Raw genomic sequence first — 24,120 nt, forward strand, 5'->3', positions numbered from 1 at the left:
GGTCTCCCCACCGTGCCTCGGAGAGCACGTTAAGCCGTCGGTCTCGGTTGTTATCATGTACACCTGATAGCGATCGTTACTCATAGTAGGGAATATATCCGCCAACCCGCATTGGAGCAGCGTGGTGGATTAAGCTCTGATCCTTTTCCTACATGGGGAAAGAGGCCTATGCCCAGTAGTGGGATATTACAGGCTGAAGCGTGAAGCATTAGTGTTTCTTGACGCCTATTAGGCATTTTGAGTGAGTTCGAGACGTTTAATTCCTTATTTTTAAGTATTAAATAGGAATATTATTATTTAGAATATAACAAAAGTCGCTAAATAATTCTATTAATAATTCTAAAAGTTATAAAAAAATCCATTATTTTAAGTGGCTCCTGTTTTCAGTTCCCCGTCAATGTCATTGATGTCTCTTACATATAATTGATGAAAATAAGTAGTAAATAATAAATGCTCAATGATTATTTTTTATATTTCTTTCACATTTCTCCCCGGGCCTTTTTTCTCGATATTGAGGAAATATTGCGACAACGGAATTATGCTTATTACATAGTAATATTTTATCAGGAGTTAAGCCTCTTAACGTTTATATTTATTATTGGCTTTCGTATATTGTTATCGGGTCGAGAAATCTCAATATATATGTGAATAGGAATATTAACCACGTTTCTGATAGGAACGACCAAAATATGGAACCTCTTGGCAGCATCCGTGTGTCATATTTATACTAATATTGTAGAACTGAAAAGCTTGTTTGTTTGTTTGAACGCACAAATCTCAGGAACCACTGGTTCGAGTTATAAAAATCTTTTTGTATTGCATAATCCATTTACCGAGGAAGGCTCGCTAAGCTAATATTTTAGTAAATTTTATTAATGTGGGTGACATCCAGGAGCACGGCTAGTCAAGTATAATAATAAAGAACCTTCTTGCTTGGAAAAGCCGAATGATATTTTTAGCGATCTAATTTTTTTTTTAATTATTTTCCGGTTGGTAAGACGACATTGAAAAGCAAGCCTGTTTTGCATGTGTTAATGTGGGTGACATCAAGGAGCACGGCTAGTCAAGTATAATAATAAAGAACCTTCTTGCTTGGAAAAGCCGAATGATATTTTTAGCGATCTAATTTTTTTTTTTAATTATTTTCCGGTTGGTAAGACGACATTGAAAAGCAAGCCTGTTTTGCATGTGTTAATGTGGGTGACATCAAGGAGCACGGCTAGTCAAGTATAATAATAAAGAACCTTCTTGCTTGGAAAAGCCGAATGATATTTTTAGCGATCTAATTTTTTTTAAATTTTTTTCCGGTTGGCAACACGACATTGAAAAGTAAGCCTGTTTTGCGTGTGATTTTAGTTCACTTCTTGTGACATTTTAGCTTAGCACTCACCGACTTTTGAATAATAAAAGGAATAATCAAAATTTGTACAGCCAGTAGAAGGTTATGAGGTAAACACACGTATAAAAACACAATCGAGTTGAAAATCTCCTGTTTGTCCTTTTTTGAAGCCGGCTAAAATGTCTCAAGTATTATTGTGTTTCTGTTGATGAGTAAGGTGACCAGAGCACCTGGGAGAAACTGAGGATAGGGTCGGGAACGCGCTTGGGATGCTTCTGGTGTTTCAGACGTCCATACGCTACGGTAATCGATTACCATCAGGTGAACCGTAGGTACCCTTGTCTGCCAACTTAATTGTATAAAAAAAAAACAAACTTTTATAGGCAATAAGTATAGATATTTGGTTTGGTTTGGTTGGTTTGGATATTGGTTTGGTTGGATAATTGGTTCGGTAACATTCAGCTGAATTCATCGGAAAGCATGGTAAATTTTAATTATGTAAACTCATTACAAGAACTTAATTTTGATTTTACGTAAATATTATTCTACATCATAAGATTTTTATATCTTATTTCAAAATTAGTAGTTATAGCTTTATATAGTCCTTGTAACGACCGAGTATTAAGCGTAATTTTTGTAAACATTTATGTTAGACGTACGTATGTAGCGCTTTGATCTCTGCAAATTACTCATTTGACCAGATCATTAATAGTTTAATATGTCATATTATTTAACTTCACGCGGAAATTTCATTTTAATACTGATATTGCAATACTCGTAAAATAACGTGTCCATTTAGTATTATAGAATCGGTCGACATCGCTCTGGTGTGGTGGGTGCGCCGTGGGCGCTCACACAGCGGAGATTGCTGGTTTGATTCCCGCTTTGTATTCGTACCAAGATTTCTTTCCGGTCCGGTTGTCTTTGTAGCTCTCGTCACCGGGCCTCGGAGATCATGTAAGCAGTCGGTCCCGGCTGTTAGACACCTGATAGCGATCGTTACTCATAGTAGGGAATATATTCGCCAGACCGCAATGGAGCAGCGTGGTTTATTAAGCTCTTATCCTTCCTCTACATGAAGAAAGAGGTCTATGCCTAGCAGTGGTATGTTACAGGCAGAATCAGTATTACAGAATGCCAAGAAATAAAAAATATTTTTAATCTTCAGAAATGGGTCTGTAAGCTCTTGGCGTAAGAGCTCCTGGGGTAACTGGGGATGGGGTCGGCAACGCGCTTGCGATGCTTCTGGTGTTGCAAGCGTCTATAAGCTCCAGTAATCGCTTTCCACCAGGTGAGCCGTACGCTTGTTTTCCGATCCAAAAAAAAAAAACATTTTTACTACTACTACTTACTATAGGTATCCTTTCCGTGACAGTAGCTACAAAAGTTTGAAAAAAAAATCCATTTGATTCACACGATACCCTGATTTTATTATACACTAGCCGACCCGTGCCCACTTTGTTGGGCGTTAATTATTTTTGTGAGTTAATATATACGTAAAGTTTTCATCTCGCTCGTATTTCTCTGACTTGATTTACATATACTATTATTTTTCACTGAATTTTTTGTTCCATAACAATAAAATAATGCCTATATCACTTCTGAATAGTGTAGCTTTCTGTTAGTGAACGAATTTTCATGATCGAATCAGTATTTTCGAAGATTACCCCCTACAAACAAATAAAGTTAGAAACTTTACCTCTTTATAATATTAGTATAGATACAAAATATAGGTACTTAGGCACTTTACAATATTAATTAGAGAATAATATAAACATCTAATTACAACTCAGTTTCAATGCTAAAACTATTACTATCAAAAGCATTTTCATTGAGAATGATCAACCACAATGTACAGAATTTGCATTATTCATACACGTTTGTTTATATTTTCCCTTCAATTATGTATGGCAGCATTATCATTTAGGATACTGTACGTAAAGCAGAGTACGCTAACCATTCAGAACTGCATCGCGCTACAATCAACGTTTGGTTCGTGATGAGAGATTGTTCCGTATACATACGGAAGTTTGGGATCACTGATCGAACTTTCTAGATAACTTATTTAAATGTATGTATTAAAGTGCCGTATTTTTTATAAGTATTGGTACTATGCGTAATAGGCATTAATAAGAATTTTGTTAAATTGAATGCGAAAAATTCACCGAAATCCAGTCGAGTAAATAATAATAACTCAAGGTAAAATAGAACAAATCAACCCGCGCTGAGTCAAGTCGAGGAAAATTGAGTTGCTTGTGATAATTGCTGGAAAAATTACTTGTACTAGTTGTACCTAATTAGTTTATGGAAGTTAATATAAATTTTACATTCGACTTTTTCATGAATGACTAGAACGGTTCTAGCCGCCAAGCGTAACAGTCGACTACTATAGCGCGTAGAGCGAGTTCTACTCGATTTGTTTTTCGATAGATATTTATCAGTTTAGTTTATATTTTATTTGTTAAGGAAATATTCCTGTACTAGCTTTTACCCACGGCTTTGCTTGCATTGATTTTTAAGTCGAAAGTATCCTACGTTATATAAATATCTCCAAGAATATGTGTACAAAGTTTCAAGATGATCAGTGGAGTAGTTTTCGCGTGAAAGCGTAACAAACAATCTTACATTCACATTTATAATATTAATAATTAGGAATGGCATATAGTGCAATTTTTAATCTATGTTTTCCGAAATAAATATATTAAATAATTTCAAAACAAAAAATAAGTAAAATCAATACGATTAAAATAAAATATCCCCTTAAAAATAAAAATGGAAGAAAAAAAGGATAAATGTGTTTTTACTATCATTTGCATGTTTGTAGTGGTACGTGTATTTCAATTTATCAGTCTGAGACGGGACTATACCTGAGCGGAGCATTGTTCTCGCGATGCCTTTTTTAAAAGCACAACAAAGCCACAAGGCATGCATCGCCTACTCTGTGTGTGATAGACAGACATACAGGCTGCGTGCATTATTTTTATACAACAACCTATCCCTTATACGTAAAAAATTTAATGTTTTATTATTGGCGTAATAATAATAGGTTTCTAAGTAACATGAGCATGTTCTTCGTATTAGTTTAAGATCTTGACTGTCAAAAAGTTAAAGATAAAATTCGAGTCAAACACTCAAAACCATTTTAATACGAGTAAATGTTATAATATAGTTTTAGTACTTGAAATAAAACTAAATTAAATATTTTTCATTGTATAACACAATGTTTACATAATGTCATGACATTTATTTTTATTTACAATTTATATTATCACACAATAATTAAACTAAAATATAATCTAGGAATACTTTTTTTATCACAAAACGACCTGTACATAGCAATAAGGCAGAGTGCAGACTGTTTTGTGTTCCATTTCAATTCGCGACTGAGGGGTTCCGTTACATCATTTGCCTTTAATTATGGGGGAAATGGAAGGCTTCTATGGCTGTCTAATGGGGTGCGAAGATTCAGTCATTATTTAGTCAGTTAAAACAAAGAAACATTAATGTCCTGGTTCATGCTTGGAGGCTATATTTTATCGTAATGGTTAGCGGTAAGTGGTGCTATTCTGAGAAATGGTCACCCTAAGGGTCAAGGACGTAGCTTGAAAGTGTAAGCGTCAGGATGGGATGTAGGAAGGTATGAAGCGGTTTCCTTGTGTTTATTTATGTTGTGTGTTGCCACAATAACGGACTCGAGGGTAAGGTGTTAGTTGTATTTTAACAAGGCTTTGTGTTGTTATTTGGATTTGTTATTTTTGTTTCGTATTAGATATCACTTTTTAATCGACTTCAAAAAAGGAGGAGGTCATTATTTCGACAAGTCCGGTATAAAAACCGATTTTGATAAAAAAATTTTTGTAGGAAAGAAGATATCCCAAGCATGGTACTATGATAAGGAAACTAGGATCTGATAATGGAATCCCAGAGAAATCGAGGGGAGCCCTCGAAAATCGTAGTGACGACTAGTTCGTTTGTTAATTTTTTTCGTCTACTTATATTGTATTATTTGTCGATGTAATTGAAGTCGGTTTTTTTTTCGTTTGCCAGTTTTCATAATTATTTATAGTATTAGATGCTTAGTACCTAGCTTATTTCGTCAAGTTGGTAGTTTTTTTTGGTTTTTCAATTTACTTTTTAGGATTATTGCTTACTCATTGCGTAATCTGCATGTGGTTAAAGAATATAATTAAAAAATATAAACAATTTTTTTTTTATCTTTTTGCAACTGAATAACTATTTATATTAAACAGAAATAATACAATAACAAAACTGTAAATACACACAAAATGCTTTGAAATTGTCTAAATTACCTTTATAAAATAGATACCTTAAGCTTAAATATTTCAAACTTGGTAACAAATGGAATCCAGAGGAACGAACTATTACGGAATGTTTTGTTCTGTTCAAATGAATTGGAATTTCTGGATTTACAATTAGAAGCTGATGTTTATTTGTGTGTTGTTGCCACTTTACGTAGACTAATGAACGGGTTACGTAGCAACTAATGGAAATTTCAGTACTGCCACAGATAATGCAATAGCGGTTTATTCATAAAATATATTCTATTGTTGTGTTGCCAATTAAAAAAGTTTTAATCAGGTCACAATTGTGTATCAATTTTATCGAAACTCTTAAACCTGAATGAAATTATAACTTTAAAAAGGATAATCCATTTTTTTTTTAAATAATAGATATATTTATTGATTATAGCATTACATAAAGTACTTACGGCCGTTTTCAATAATCTATATAGGTTTTTTTGCACAATTTTTGCGGAGTTTACATCAAAATTCTATCTCTAAAAAGCAAAATCAGAGATAGGATATTAAAACTGGCCGTTAATATTCTGACAGTTATTTTTTATCTTTAATTTTGTCAGTTATTTTTTTTTAATTTAATTCGAACTTAACAGCTTGTAATGATGATATTGTTTTTTGCTCAAGGGATTACAGGTTCGACTCCGCCCTGAGTCTGGATGTACGATCTCGTAATATATGTATCAATGTGTTATTTATTTATTTTAATAATAATAATAAAATAGTTTTTATTTTGCTCAAATCATATAGTTTACATTATATAGAAGCCCTGCGACCTGTGCTAGCTTAAAAAAAAACTGTGTTACAGGCCACAGTGTCTTCCCCAAAAATTAGTTTATTGTTACATAATCAGACTAACTATTTTATTTGATTGATTGTATATTTATTATCAAAAAATTAAACTACTCTATATGGCAGCTACTACCTAAAACGCAGACATTAAGTTGCCTAACTTAAAAGAACAAACGACCGGGCACATACTCGTATTAATCATTTCATCTATACTAATATTATAATGTAGAAGTGTTTGTTTGTTTGTTTGCTTGAACGCGCTAATTTCAGGAACTACTGATCCGATTTTAAAAGTTATTTCAGTGTTAGATAGTCCATTTATCGAGAGAGGCTACTATATATCATCAAACTAAAACCAATAGGAGCGGAGCACCAATGAAGAATGTTTCAAAATTGGGTTTTTTTTTGCTCTTGATAGCTTCCCCAGTTAGCCCAAAGTAATTATTCCACCCGGACGGAGTCGCGGGCGGAAGCTAGTTTTATTTATATTTACATTACATTACTGTGTTATGTTGCTTACTCTGTGTAAGTTACATAGTATGGGAGATGACGCTATAGCGGTAGGTATAAGAGTAGGTACTGAAGTCTTCGCGGCGCACCGCTAGTCAAACTTTCGTTCGCAAATAGCAGGTGCCACTTGAAAGTTATTGATGACTTTACTGATAGTTTATACTGCATTAGATCTGTCTGATTAGTTTGGGTATGTGCTTAATTCATACACTGCTGGTTGTTATATTTGTGTTGTTATTTTTACAAACTATAAAAATTATAAGAAAACTTATTATTTTTTTTATTGTCTATGCGTCTGATAGGCACTTACATATTCAATAAGTATGATTGCAGTTTTTCTATTTGTTTCATTATAGAATCTTTACACTACTGCATTATAGTAGCATGTAATAACTAAGATAATATGACATGGATTAAGCAAAAGAAAATTACTACTAAAATTAATTATTCGTTATATACCCTGTAATCCAAAATATGAAAGATCTGATTGACTGCTTATATGTATTATTAATGGAAGCTTGTTTATGCGATATAATGTTACCGTCTCTTATTTTTTGTGTTATGTTGTACTGTTTTTTTCCTAAATACGAATAAAAAAAATATACATATACATAACACGAATTTCAGTCTGGTGTAGTGAGTTTGTCATATTTCATCAAGTTTAGTCAAGTATGTTAAAAGTTAAGTTGTAAGGTCCAGTTTCAGTGTTAGTAAGCTTATAGTGAAGTGCCGAACTAGATAAAGACCGAACACTTCTATCTAATTGGAGCGGACGCGTTTGTCGGTCAGTTAGTTCAGCCTATTGCAGTCCACTGCTAGACATAGGCCTCCCCAAGTTCGCGCCAGACATTACGCTTTTCTGCAATCCTCATCCAGTCTACACCGGCCATCTTACGTAGACCGTCGGTCCAGCGGGCTGGAGGACGTCCCAATGTAGTGCAGTGCAGTGTGCGTTTGCCAAGACGGTGTCTGCATTAAAGAAAACATCTGCGTTCGTCAACCTTTTAATATTTAAAATTTATATCAATGTTTATGAAAAAATAAACTTCTGAAGCAAAAACTTCTTAGTCGGTGTCGTACACATATTGAAAGTGCATACAGGTTACTAACCAACGTTTTGGTCCTACTACTACCGTGTGCTGGCGTTGCGTTGAAGGTGTTGCGTTGTTCTTGTTCAAGTCTGCATTCCAGTTTTGCACATTGTATGTTACTTTGTTTTAGACTAAGTATAAGCTCTACGATTTACGGGAACGGTCTGTACATATTACTCTGCTGGATAGACAGTGAGTTTTGGTTGGACTTAAGGGATTAAGAATTTCTTTCACAAGAAAATGTTGATTTACTTCGTTTTTCTTTCATAGTACGAGACAGCTTTTTTTACGACGTTTTGTTCCATAATATACTTATTGACTTTGGCATTTAATAATTCAGCGACAACAGTAGGTAAATCTTAGTTCTATGTTTGGTGTGAATAGAAATTTTACTATTTCAATAGTTAACAAAGCACCATTTGCATCATAATAAATTATTTGTCAGCTTTCGTATTTATAATATTACAACTATTGACATTTATTACCTTCAGTAATAATGTGATGTGAAATGTGATAAGTTTACTTTATTCAAAATGTTTGTCAAATTAATAAAATACATATTAACCGACTTCCAAAAAAGGAGGAGGTTCTCAATTCTCAATGTTACTTCAAAACTTTTTACTGGGTGGACCGATTTCGACAATTATTTTTTTAATCGAAAGGTGGTAAGTGTCGTTTGGTTCTATTTAAATTTATTTGAAATCTAACAACCACTTTTCGAGTTATATCTAATAATGCGTTTTTACTTGACGCTTTTTTCGTCGACCTACGTAGTATTATACCGCATAACTTTTTACTGGATGTACCGATTTTGATCATTCTTTTTTATTGGAAAGTAGATATTTATAGTTTGGTATTATGATAAGGAAACTAGGACCTGATGATGGATCTCAGAGAAATAGAGGGAAACTCTCGAAAATTCGCATAACTTTTTACCGGGTGTACCGATTTTGATAATTTTTAATTTAATCGAAAGCTGATATTTATCTTGTGGTCACATTTAAATTTTATCGAGATCTGATAACTACTTTTTGAGTAATCTTTGATAACGCGTAGTTACTTGACTATTTTTTCGTCGATCTACGTTGTATTACTCGTCGATGTAATTGAAGTCGGTTTTTTTTTTCGTTTGCGAGCAAACACAGTTATGTATTATACGACCAAATGAGAAAGTTACAGAAATAATGTTTTAGCTTAGTCATTATTAGTAACAAAACAACCTAGAAACATTTTGAAGAGAGGGTGAAAATTTAATAGAGAAATACAAACACAAATATCTCAAAAAAATAACCAAACAATTTAAGATTACCATTGCTATTTTCCTGTAACAGATCTCTAAAGCTAATATTTTTTAAATTAAATTTACAATAATTATAATGTAAATTATAATTATTTTAAATTATACTGATTTGACGTCTAAGTTTCGACGGTAATGGAATGATCGATCGACTGAAAATGCGGTAGAATTTACCGTAATTACTGACTATATGATAATATTGTGATCACTAATTGGTTTGAAAGCATATCAGGTGTGTTGAATAAATTGAGAAATTAAAAATAGAAACATAATTATTTTAACACATAAATAATAATTCGCTTCAGCCTGTAAAATCCCACTGCTGGGCATAGGCCTCTTTCCCCATGTCAGAGAAGGACCAGAGCTTAATCAACCACGCTGCTCCAATGCGGGTTGGCAGATATGGAATATATCTGCCAACCCGCATTGGATATATATATTATTGTGAGTAACGATCGTTATCAGTTGTACCTACATGGTAACGACCAATGCCGACGGCTTAACGTGCTCTCCGAGGCACGGCGGGGAGATCCCCAACAACTAACAATCAGACCGGAAATAAATATTTGTATAAACACAAATATCCACTCCGAGCGGGAATAGAACCCGCGACCACAATAAGTGCATGCTTACAATTAGTAACCGGCAGCTAATTAGTATCATGACGTGACGAAGGGGTTACTTAATATTGTTGTTGTATTTTATTTATTAAGTTTGTTACAGTTCGCCATTAGGTGTACATTCTCAAAAAAAAAAAAACAAACAAAAAGACATACTTTTTTGAAATACAATGAAAAAAGAAATGGCTAAGCTTATTTTAAATTTAAGTCGCATATATCACCTGGATAAAATAGTACCACAAAAGTGTAACCGTAGCCATTGTACGGATTTCCCGGGATAACAATAGGGGCCGATACCCAGCATTGTTTCCATATATCCGCGCTCGTTACTCGAACAGCTCTAGTGTTGCCAAGTTATTGTTTTGATGCAGATTTTCGTTGAAGAAGAGTGTGTTTTAACGATGCGCTGTAATGCCTTCAGCCATGTAAATTTTGGATAATACATATCTGGCTATGTTGTGGACTTTCGTTCGTGAAACTATAATGGCTGAGTCGTGTTTAATGTTGATTTATCTCGGCACTTTAACTTTTATGGATAGTTTTTTTTTTTCCTCGCTAATTACTTTCTATCCCGAAACGGCACAGTCATCTTAGCATAAAGGATTTAAGTTGAAATATGTACTTAGTTATAATTAATTAACGCGTAGTCCGATCTCATTATTATTATTTTTTTTGTTACAATAATATTGATATATTTTAGCTATCGTCCGCTAAATATTAGGTCTTTAGTTGGTTATTTCATAAGTAACATAAATAATATTTTATTAATAAATAAATAACAATTTGATGAGGATATAACACGTAAATCGATACAATATCAGATTATCTTGATTTCAAAATTGGAATAGCACCAATAATTTACTAAATAAAATATATTACTGTGAATATGTAATGTATATGTAAATGTATTACTGTGAATGTGTATATACACTTTACTGTGCATTAAATAATATATTACCGTAAAAATAAAAAATATTATAAATATATTAAGTATACCTAAAATAGGAGAATATATATATATATATATATAGACGGCGCCACGGTTCGCTTAAACCGAAAATAAAAATCATCATATTAAGAATTTCGATCTAACGGGTACATCATTCCATAGCTTAATTGGCTAGAGCACCGACACGGTCAGTCGCGGGTCGCGGGAGATGCGGGTTCGAATCCCGCTGGAGCGGTCAATTTTTGATATGATATTCAAAAATGTTTAGAAAATATGCAGTTATATTTTCAAAATATTTAAATAGTTTCTTAATTCAAGACATGTATGTAGGTTCTCAGAATGATTTCCTTATCTCTAGCCGCAATAGGACCTTTTAGAAAAATTCTTCGTTAGAAAAAAACATTGGTACGAACCCATAGCATCTCATTTACTATATACTTTGTACGATAATTGTAAATACTATGTATTCACAATTCTATCCATTAGGCCATCGCTCTTAACTCTTTTATATAATACACGGAAATAACACACAACTATACACAGTTCCTCTATTGAAGATAAAAGTTCCGCTACCGCGTGCTGTAATGAAATTTCCCCTGACGTACACCAGCCATCCATTTTCCTAGCAAAATAGTGTAAAGAAAAAATATTTTCTTCGCTTCAAATAGGGTCCTTCAAGCAATCATTGGATGTATTAATTAGAAATATTGCTCGTGGCTAAATATAGAAATAGCTAATATTATGGAGATGATGAGGAGACGAAGATGTCACTTATTTATTCTGTTTTGTGTTATTATATTACAATAATTTGGTGTGTGTGTGTTTCATTTTGTTAACAATAATTTTATCAGTTTGTTAACATATTACAATGAAACGACTTTTACAGATTTTATTGCGGTTTTTTAAACGCAGTCTTCACATGACCATGGTTGGTGTAAAGTATCTGAAACGTCGGGCATTAAAAAAAACTTAATAAACCGCGATAAAATCCGAAAAATTTGTTTCATTATAATGAGCGGTGTTCGCGTAAACAATAGAAAACAATTTTTTTTTATTGCAATAGTGCAGATTAGTTTTGACAGAATAGGGCATGAAAATATAAAACGCTCTGACCATAGCTTCTGAAGTATGAAGATGTAACAGAATCAATATTAATAAAATTAACAAAAAAAAAAATGTTATGAATATTATATATAGGCTTATTTTCCTTCACTGCTAGTCCAAATTAGAATCTAAGATTATCTGACATCGTATTGATTCATAGTATCGTGCTCTAGCCTTATTGCCTAAACCATACGCTTCAGCTTGTAATATCCCACTACTGGGCATAGGCCTCTTTCCCCATGTAGGAGAAGGATGAGAGCTTAATCCACCACGCTGCTCCAATGCGGGTTGGTGAATATATACCTTAGTATGTACACAAGAACTACACAAACACCCAGACCACGGTAAACACCTGTATGGCCAATACAAATGTTTGTCATGTGCGGCAACCGCCAGCACAACAGGTACATACATGGCTGTAACCGTTGCGCCAACGCGGCGTCTAACCATACTTCAATAAATTAAAAGAAAACATTATATTACTTACTCGTTAACTGATTTCAATAAGTTACCGAAAAGTATTGAGACGTCCTAATTATGTTTGTAATAAAAACTTATGTAATCTAGCAGTAGCTAGGAGTAGGGAGTTACTTAAATCAAAAAATCTCATGTGCTCACGATATCATTACATAGTATACCTAAAACAATGTCGCTTCCCGCTGTCTGTATGCTTACATCTTTAAAACTACGCAACGGATTTTGATGCGATTTTTTTGGTAAATGGAGTGATTCTAGAGGAAGTTTTATATGTATAATTCATGCATAATATAGTGGAGGGACACTGATAGTTTTTGCAACCGTGCGAAGCCGGGGCGGGTCGTTAGTACATTATATAAGCGTTCTTTTACTGTGCAAGCGTCAACGAAGTTTTAAAATTTAGTTAAATATCATTCATTAATCTTGATGACGATTTAGCACAATGATCACAGCAACTGGTTTTTTTGTTAGCTGTCGTGGATTCGATCTTCGCTGATTACAAAATTTTAGTATAAGTCTCATATATTTGTTATTGTGGTCTTTTAAGTTTGGTATTACACGTGTAACATGTGTTTCCGGACACCCGACAAACGAATATTATTACGTAAAGAGTAATTATGAGTGACATATTTGTTACATTAATTTTTCCGAAATATGTGTTTTTTTTTACATAATTTATTTTAAATATTTTTAGGTCTTAATATTGTATATCAGTTACAAAGCATACTAAAAGTGTTTATAGAAGTTTATTTGATATAATAGTCTTTCGGAGATCGTCTGAACGTCTATTATCTAATGAGGATCTTGATCAACTGGAATGTTAGCCATACCAGAAGTGTTATTCCACATGTTAATGTATCGCCAGCTTTAAGATTTATATATTTAAATTTAATTGATTAAATTTTTGTTTCTGAAATTTATTTCATGCTTAGCGGTTAAGATTCGTGAGAAATTATTGAGGTATAGAATTTAATTATAGAGAATATTAACTATATGGGTGTGAAGTGGAATAATAAAATAAATTATTTATTACATAGCCAACGTATTGCCATTAACTAGCGTTGAATTTCTTCTTACTAATCTGAACTGGCTCGCAAAAAATTCAGAAAGATTGGATCGAAAAAATTCCAAGAAATTTTTTAAGAAACTCCAAGTTGTAAGGGTTGCTAAAATAGTATTACAATTAATAAAATGTAAATAAAAATGACAACAGACTTTTTTGAAATCTTAACAATATAGATATAGTTTATAAATGAAAAAAATATTCTTTGAAACGTCAGATATAAATGCAATATGTCACAAAACTCCATGAGGTCCTTTAAAGACTATTTATTTTTTAATATTCCTAGGTCGGCAAACAAGCGTACCTGTTGGTATGAGATTACCGTAGCTTATAGACGCCTCCAACACCAGGAGCATCGCAAGCGCGTTGCCGACCCAATCCCCAATCCTCCGCCCCCAGGAGCTCTGGTCACCTTACTCACCAATAAGAACACAATACTGCTTGAAAACAGTATTATTTAGCTGTGATCTTCTGTAAGGTCGAGGTACTTCCCCAGTTGGTCTGCTCCATATTTTGAGCAGGAAATTCCTGCTGTGCCCTACCTCAGTTAAGATTAGTACTATGGTTATTGGTGGCTGTTTATTTAAGCAGGCACGTCAAACTTTCCGTAGGCTTCGCTGTTCTGCCCTCTTATGCGCTATCAAATTCATATGACTTATGTAACTATATTATTAACTATATTTTATTAATAAAGGAACAAAAATATTTGAGACATAAACGCGTTTTCTTTAAACAATATTTATAAAAATCACTCTGATCGAGTTTCTCACACTTTCACCTTGACTACATTATAAATAATAGTCGTAAAATAACATCCGTACTTAGCACATTTTGTTTTATATGTTCAGATTATTTTTAAAATGTATTTGTAAGTTTTTAATGTACCCAAGAAATGGTCTGTGTCTCAAATAAAGGCGCCATTATTATTACTACTAGCTGTGCCCGCGAAATTATCCGCGTGGAATTTAACAAGTTTTTGTTCAATTTGTAGATTTATAAAACAAATGAGTTTTCAAAATAAAAGTAGCTTAAGTTACTCCTTATTATATCAGCTCTCTACCAGTGACAGTCCCATCAAAATCGGTGCAGTCATTTAAGAGATTAGCCAGACAGAAAGACGGATAGACAGACCAAAATTGTAAAAAATGTTATTGTAGTATAAGTAGTGTATACATCCATGTGCATTTAGTAAAAGCGGTTATTTTTATATTACAAACAGACACTACGATTTTATTTATTTGTATAGATTAAAATCATAAGGTTTTGTCAGATCTGGAAAAGACCCGCTATTTAGCAAAAATCTGTTTCATATTTCACCAAGTGTGAAAATAGTTAAAATAAATGCGTTGTTAAATTTTATAACACTATCTTATGTAGGTTTTCGAATACATAAAAAAAATATTACATTTCAACTTTCTAAGCGAACTAAGCAAATCCTCTGTTACAATTTAACTTTATTCTCCTCCAGAAACAAAATCCTTGGTCCTACATATTTATTTATTGTTATTCGAGAAAAATCTTATCTCGCGATAACGATATGCAAATTCGATAGCGGAAATTGTATTTGCGAATATATCCCTGTTAAGTTCCGAAGCCCTTGTCGAAATAAACTTGAAAATACAGGCGTTTATCTGAGCTCGAGTTTAAAGGACGGTTCATTAAAGTGTTATTAAAGGTGCAGAATTTAAAATATTTACATATTCCAGGTAGAAAAAAAAAAAACATTGAAATTGTGCATAGTTAAAATCAATGAAAATCTGCACCTCATACCTTACCTTTTCGCAATTATCGATCTTTGTACAAATAATAGTACAGATAAAAAGTACGCTATATCACTAATACTAATAATCTGTATTCTGGATGTCCAATTATCTCTACCTAGTAAGTTTTATATAATCATTAAGAAGTTTTTGTGTGAAAGAGTAAGAAATATCCATCTTCACAAACTTTCACATTTGTAATATACATAAGTCTACACCCGAGGTCAGGTGCTATAAGTTTGTCCTATACTGACTGTAAAACTCATCAGGTACTACTGCATGTTAAAAGGTTTCTTAAAAAAGTTAGACAAATACTTGAATACGCCTAAATTGTTATTTTGATATATCAAGCGAGAAATAACTCATAAAAAATCGTATATCCTTTACCTTATTTTCTGTTACATTTAACATAACAATGTGACGTCATGGATCGAAATATTGTACTTTTGCCAAGAAATGCTACATAAAATACAGAGTGGAATTTATATCTTTCATATCCTTGATCGGTATTAGTAGTTCACTTATTGAATGGTTAAGAACGATGTGGTAACGTCTTAAAATTTGGAAAATAAATGTTTATATGCAGTCTGAAGTTTTTATTAATGTCTTAAATAATCACATAGTTTAATAATATGATATAAATTTTGACTCCAGATTCATATATATAATTTTCATTGTATATAATATATACATGACATTTTAATCTGGACAATATATTAGGATAAAGCTGCATTGTTGCGCCACTTTTAAAAAACGGTCTGTTATTAAAGATGTAAACTTATTATTATTTTTTATATCTAAAGTGTATGTATATCAAGACATTAGTTATTGTCTTCTGTCTGGTTGTATCTTCTATAACAGCCAGTAAAGTAAATAATATTGATATGATAAATAATATTGAGTAAATCCTGTTTTATTTGACCTCTAAAAATACCAATACTTGCCTACTGTGGCGGATAGTAGCCTAACGTAAAAAATACCACATGTGAGGATAGATGTTGTTTTCCTACCAACCTTATTTAATTTTCAAAGTCAAAGACAGGGTTTTTTCCTAGAAGTGTTAAAAATTACAATTAGATAGGTAAGTAGGTACTAGAATATTTCATTTTTAGTACAACTTTAATCGATGACATAACTAGGGTTATCTTTTGCTAGTTTTTCCTTTAGTTTCTTCTTCTTAAGGTTAAGGATATGATATATATTTGGCATATTTCTTTGATTTTCTTCTTTTTTGTTTTTATCCAGTTCTTCCAACGCAATTGTTAAACTATCTCCTGTTTAGCTGATGTAGCGCGGTACCACGCCCGGCTTTCTTTTATACTTACAGGGCTTTTGCTATTAAGTTCTTATTTTATTTTAAACAAATAACAGTAAAAAAAATTGATTGTCTGTAAAGTTGGTATACGGACGATAGTTTACCGTGACAACGTCATAACGAAACATCTCCTTGGACGCATGGGCAAATCGAGTGGAAGAGTGATAAATGTGTCGCAAAGCGTACAATGAGCGTAACGGGACCATGAGTCATCCTTTTTCGTGCATGCAGCCGGCGTTCATCGATTTATTAGACGTTTTCACGTCAATAAAAAGATAGCAAAAAAAGTCTGCTTGTTAAAGAATTTATAGTTGTGTATAGTTGTCTCAAGAATTGCTCTAGGTGCAACTATCCGCAAAAGTCAATTGGTCAACTATCCTTTTTGATACGGATACTTGTCCCTTCACTTTCTATTTGCGAAATAAATAAAAACTTTTTAAAAATAAATAGCAATAAACAGAATAATTTAAGCCCCAATGCATGCAAAACAAAACACAAATTTTACTGAAATCTTAATCAGCAATAAAAAGTGATTATGAGAAATTACTTAACAAAATAATTTCAACGCTCCTAGAACTTATGTCGCGGGAAACAGGAGCACCTACTACTTATGTGATTTCATCGAGGCCTGCACAGGGCGTACTCCCGAATATGATGAAATGCTAACACGACTAAAACACCTAATATAGTGCATTCAAAACTGAGGCATGTATTTAGGCAACTATCCGGCTTTACTCTATATGTCATATAAAATATAATATATCTAAATATTTAAAATGTACGAAATAGATTTCTGTAGTTAAAAACAGATAGACAAAATTAATATGAGACAAATGTTGTAAATATGTTTCTGTTTAAAAAAATATTTTTGCATATTTATTAAATAATACAATGAAATATTTAAACCATATTCGTGAAGCAATAGCAATAAATATATAATACTTTAAAATAACAGTTTATAACGAAACTGAACCCAGATTAAACAGAGTTATGAGTTAGGCGGGGGACTCAGGAACTTGAGATTAATGGGGATCATAGAAACTTTAGGATGATGGAGAACCTACAACTAAAATAGTAAAAAATTATGGATCTGAGATTTTTGGAAAATGTGATATGTTGATTTAGTGTAATCTAAAAGGTGTTAAAGGGCTTCGTTGTTTGTGGACAGAACTCTGGGCAGAAACCTCAGATGCCATGAAATAATCAATATTTGAACGAAGTTCCTTATGACTTGGAGGAGATAGGGATTTTGCTGCGCGACCGAACTGAAAAGAATGTGAGACTATAACCAGAAGAAAAATATGTAACGGAAGTGACGTAAAATTGTTAAAAACAAGAGTCGTGTATGACGTATGTAAGACTGAACTTATTCAACGTTAACAGCTATAAATATGTATTTGGTGTTCTTTGGTAAAATAATGAATTACAATAGCTATCGTTTATGTTTAATGTCTAGTTGTAGAGTCCTTTTTTTAATGGTAAATTTATATGGTAAACAAATATGGCATACTTCCGACCACAGGCAAATAGAGTAATAAGTTTAGCAAAGTGACACAAAGAGCAAAATATGAATAATATTAATAAGCCACAGATGAAAGTAAAATTCGTTTTAGATTCAAATGCCATATTGCTGAAATTGTTTCAAAACTTAATAATTTTAAATATATTTTGAAAGAATTGAAAGAATTTGTCTTTGTAAATAAGAAAAACATAATCATTACTCTTTTGACTGTCTGATTTTAAGCTGTCAGATATAAAAGCGTACATAAAAAATCAGCCGTAAATTATTTTGTAATAATCAATTTGAACACAATCAATACCTACTGTATTATTGTTATGGAAGACTGTGATTAAATCCATAAAAGTTTTTGTACCTTCGAATAAAAGTTATTATTATTTTACAACATGATTGAGTTACATGTCGTGCTTTTTCCTTTTTTAATCTTAAAAACCGTTTCAGGTTGAAATACAATTGTTTATAGGGGGCTATCAGAAACCTTGCCAATGCATAATTTTATTGCTATTTTTAGTAGTTCAGAGCAGCATTAAAGACCCTGGTGTTCCACTAATGACTTAATATAACCGTTAGTGTTGGGCGCTTAACCCGCGTGTTTGTCGATATTTTCTTTAATATACTTAATTTTTCGTTGATTGATTCAGTCTGTTACATCCAACTGTTGGACAAGTGCCTCTTTCTTCATGTAGAAGAAGGGTTGAAGCTTAATCCGCCACGCTGCTCCACTGTGGTTTGGCGGATATATTCCGTATTATGAGTCACGACCGCTATTAAGTATCTGCGATGACAGATGGGACCGATATTTTATTTTAATATGCTCTCCGAAACATGGTAAGGAGACCCAGCTACAACCGCCATTCACAGCTTTTTTTAAATAAGGTTATATAGACTAGAAATAAACCAAACGAGTATTTTTGCTAGACAGGCTGTTCATTAAATAAAGTTATAAGCTCCACGTACAAAATTAGGCTAATGGTAAAATAAATAAGTATAGAAATAAAGATATGGAAGCAAGATGGAAGCAAGATCGAGTATGAAGCAACAGTACACCCAAGCGTACACCCAAGCATACACCCTTTGCATCTTCGTTTATCCTTCTATTCTAAAATTACTCTTTCACTTCTAGCACACGTGTAAAATTAACGTTTGTTTTCTATGAAGAAGAAACCTTTTTCTATAAGTAAAAAAGATTTATCAAATTATTTATTACTATATTATAAAATATATTAAATTATGTGTATAGCGATCCTTCCAGTTGTAGGACAGACAGATTCAGTTTTTTTAAGTTAGTTCAAAATAATAGAAAAAAATAAGATAAATAATAAAAAATAAAATAAAAAAAAGCTACACCAAAACTTTTGTGATGATATCTTCTCGTTGTTGTTATGGCAAATTGCATTCGACGTTTGAGGATCATGTCATAGCGACAGCTAGACGACAGAAGAACCCTGTGGAGCCGTACCGCTAATGGGTGCAAGTTCTCTAATGTCGTGGCGCTACATCTAAAATATCGATTCACTTTAAGTGCCTTTTCTAATGATTATGACAGAAAAGTGACACTGACGTAAAAATTGTAAATACAATTTATAGATTTATTTATGTAATTATAAATGTAAGGTAAAATAAGAATGATGACAAATAATATATCAATTATAAAGCAAATAAAAATACTTTTATTGTTTGTTCGCGACAAACATAAAAAGCTTTTATGAAATACGTTCTACCTGTTTGATTAAAATAGTTAATTTTTAATTCTTCATAATATTTACCGAACAATTTAATAATCATTGCAACGTAACATCACTAGTTCGGTTAAAAGTCCACCAATAAAAATCTTTGTATTTTAGTGTGGCTGTGTTGTAATCGTAAAACAACAACACCTCGGAACCTCGAAGTGCATCCTAATGAGGCTTACGCTAACAACCTTTACACGTGGGACTTATTTAAATTCCTTTATAAATATACTGGAATAATCTCACGGATTCAGTTAATTAACTAATTAAGACTATTTATTTACCGATATTAGCGAATTCAACTATTGTGCTACAAATTCTTACATATAAGTAAAACCCAGGTTTTACCAATATACCTGTAGTGTTCAACAGTAACATAATATGATAAATTATAATAGTTAATTAAATGCATAACAAAGTTTAATCTATTGGTGTCTCCTGTAAAAGTAATTAAAAATTGTAAAGGAATTGTTTCATACGACACTCCATTCGAAGAAAACATTTTAACTTTGTATAGTTTCCATCGGAAATGCATTAAGTTGCAATTAGGGTTGCCAAAAGACTAAAATTCTTTTAAGAATTGTTTTGGAATTTCATAAAATATACTTCTAACACTGTTCAAAGTAACATCATGGAGTCTTTTATTCTTGAATCCCTAATTTTTAAAGCCCCATGCAAGCAAATAAATGTATATTAATAATATTTATTATTATTATAAGTTATTAGTTTTCTAAATATTATAATGAAAAAATAATCATACCACCTTCACCATAATCAATCTAAAATTAAATGAAATACATTTTTCGCTATACCGCCATACAACACTGGCCACTTGGCACGCCTTTTATTAAAAATAAAGTGCCTACTGAAATGAGGTTGTATGACAAACCTATGTTAAGGACTTACAAATCGCGTGTACATAACAAATGTTTTATTTAGTGTCAGGTGGAGTGCATTAGCCTAGTTACAAGGAATTAAAAATGTAATAGATCAACTGACGTTCTTGGAACAAGTCAATTGCGGATAGAGTAATATATATTTACTATGTTAATACAATAGTATCATATAATATAGTAAAAGAAAAAGTTTACTTCTTTCTCTTCATATGGGGTTGTTCATTACTACTTGATGATTTTTAGTAACTTTTTGAACCTCTTGCCAACCTTGGTGATATGTGAAGATTTTTAAGACTACCCTCCCCTTCTTTTTATCCAGAAATCATTTATATGCAGCATATATTGAAATTATTAGAATAATATAGTTAAAAATAGGTATAGCCTGATTAAAGCTTGGAAAATTAATCGAGATACAAATTTTCAAATAGACAGGTTTATATTATCGAGGTTGTTTGTTTCTTGCTTGTTAATTTCGTTTAAGGATTGTGCGTTCAGCGAAAAAAATAGATATGATAATTATGTCCAAATAAACATGATATAATATCTCATTACAGCCCCCCCCCCCCTACCTTTGATCTTTCGTAATATTGTTCCGAACCTATCTCCCTTCGTGCCTCACATTAATGGACGACTAAACTAAGTTAGTAGGAATTAAAAAAGAATGTGGACTCAGACTCTGTCTAGAATCATTGAATTTTTAAAAGCTAAATTTGGTCTGAACTTCGCCTTGGCCATTGCCAAGGAAAACGTAGCAACGAAACAGTATGCAGTAATGCGGCGGGTTAAGCTTCAAATATTTTTCATGAAAACAAAAGCTATTACAGGACGGTACAGTATATTTAAAATAAGTTATTAGATTTGGATACTAATCTGACCAATCAATTTATTATAGAAGATTCCAGCCAATAAATATACAAGCTGGTAAATCATGTTCGAAAAAAAAAAAAAAATACATAAATATAAAAATTAAATGCAGGTGAAATTGTGCTAAAAGTCTAGTTCATATGCCCATTACTAGAAGCGTGTGTCGTGACGGTAGATGGCGTGATCCGACTTAATAGTTTTAACACCATTAGTACTTGGATAGTATTTCAGATATTCTTTAAAAGGGAGCTTATTTATTTTTAAAACTAGACGGTAGTAAACAGTTTTGCTCGCGTTTTTTATCTTATAATGCCATAAAAGTGGTATTGTGATGTATTAGAGCCGTTAATAATATTAAGATTTGTAACGTAAGAACGAATTTTTACAGTGCTTTAATACAGGTGCCAATAGACATAATAACCGTAATTGACCAGTCACTAGAAAGAACTCTATGTAAAATCTAATCTCTATTAATATATTTGTATTTTAAAATAATTTACAAAAATATTCACAGAACAATTTAAATCTAATTCTTTAGATTCTTTAGATGAACATCATTTTAATTTACTTACCCAAAACAATCGAGAACATTAACAAGTATTTGTGCATCGAAGTTCTTGTTAATTTCGTAATATCGCCGAGAATAAATAAGAGCAATCTGATTATTTACATTGCGAACGTCTCATTCGGCCACTGCTTTTGTGACTCAAACATGCTGTGAGGTCGCCGCGGGTGGCCGTACCGAAACCACCCTCCCTGACCTACCACGCTTCCCTCACTCAAAACATTTACGGTATTCGGAGACAATTTCGCTTATACACAGCAGTTCAGATTACACTGGTCACCAGAACCCGTTGTTCTGGTTATCATTGCAATCGCTGATTTCAGCCATTAGATGGTACGCTATTTTCAGCTTTATGATAAAGGAATAAAGGTGTATGTTTAGATATGATTTCGTGGAATGGATTCTGGGTATATAATTACAGCAATACTGTCATCTGTGAAATATGATAAGACGTTATGTGTATAGCGATCCTTAATTGTTGACATTTTTAGTGTCTTCTTGGTAAGTTGTTCGGAGACTAATTTTAAGTACAGATTTATCATTTTTTAATTAATTTTATTGAAGATCTTTTTTAATTTCCGCACAGTTTAGGGTTTTACTTATTTATATTTATGTTATAGAGTTGTTTTCAGTTGTTTGAATGATTGAGGGTTACAGCTGATTTGAAAGATTATTTTTGTGGTGGACAATGGTTTTAAAAAATTTTAAAGCAATACAGATTACGTTAAACAAATATCACATGTTTTACTTTATTATGAATATGTCATGACTCATAATAAAGTAAAACATGTGATATTTGTTTAACGTATTCTGTACGCAATAGCTATTCAATATTTTATAGTGTATTTTAGCTGTACAGTACTCGAATCAAGATGAGAACAGAGACCAGTTCAATTTATATAACAAATATCAATCTTGATATCTAAACACCAGCTATTTTTATTTACATCTTTTTACACGTTTCTAAGTTATCTATACTCTAAACAAATAAATAAAATTGGAGTGTCTGTTTGTAATATTAAAATAACTCCTTTTTACTAAATGCGTACACGGCTACAACGTACGTACAATACTAACTGTGCCCACGGTACATATAGCAAAAAAAAAAACATTTTTTTCTATTTTGGTCTCTCTATCTGTTTGTTCCGGCTAATCTCTGAAACGGCTGCACCGATTTTGACGGGACTTTCAGTGCTAGATAGCTGATGTAGTAAGAAGTACCTTAGGTTACTGTTATTTTAGGCTACTTTAAATTTATTTATTTTATAACTCCAGGAACTTAACAAATAACTAAAAACTGAATAAAAACTTTTTTGTTAAATTCCACGCGGACGAAGTCGCGGGCACAGCTAGTATTCTATAATGCTATTTGAAGTATATAAGTATTTCAGCTAATATTTCTATTTGAAGGATTTCGATTCCATTTTTACGTGTATTTTCCTATATATTTAGAATCTGATGATAAATAACATTTATTTCGCTCAGCTAATACAATTGAATTGAAATCCAATATGGCGTGTGGGCGCAATGGCGGTTGACAGCAAATTTGGCGGGTAAAGCGTGAAAAACCATCGGCCTAATTTTTTTTCCTTGACGTTAATGTGTTCGTGTTACTTTTATGAGATAAACAGCTATTGTTTGACTCACAATAGCGTTGGATGTATAAAAGGTATCCTATAACCAAATGTAGAGCAGAGACATGTTTTTTTTTGTTAAGAGCTTTTTCTTTTCTGCCTAAAATTAGAAATACTTCTAATAATAATACCTTGTTATATTAACATAAAATAACTAACAAAGAAAATTTTAATTTTTTTAATAATGCACATGCTTTTGAAGCATTGAAACATTTGAATAGAAAATTATTATTAAATTTTCAAAACTTTAGAACACTATAAAAAAAATATTTATAAGCA

The 24,120-nt window shown here is 32.3% G+C and overlaps 1 long non-coding RNA gene across 1 annotated transcript; it reads right to left on the reverse strand.

Annotated features, from left to right (window-relative positions):
- On the reverse strand, window positions 1-2,357 carry LOC123666590. The gene is made up of 2 exons (XR_006745284.1): window positions 2,326-2,357; window positions 1-63 (listed from the first exon to the last, which is right to left on the reverse strand). It is a non-coding gene; the product is annotated as an uncharacterized LOC123666590 (long non-coding RNA).
- Between the last annotated feature and the right edge of the window lie 21,763 nt (window positions 2,358-24,120).

This window comes from Melitaea cinxia, chromosome 26 (assembly GCF_905220565.1).
Source record: "Melitaea cinxia chromosome 26, ilMelCinx1.1, whole genome shotgun sequence".
In the NCBI taxonomy this organism is placed as follows: domain Eukaryota; kingdom Metazoa; phylum Arthropoda; class Insecta; order Lepidoptera; family Nymphalidae; genus Melitaea; species Melitaea cinxia.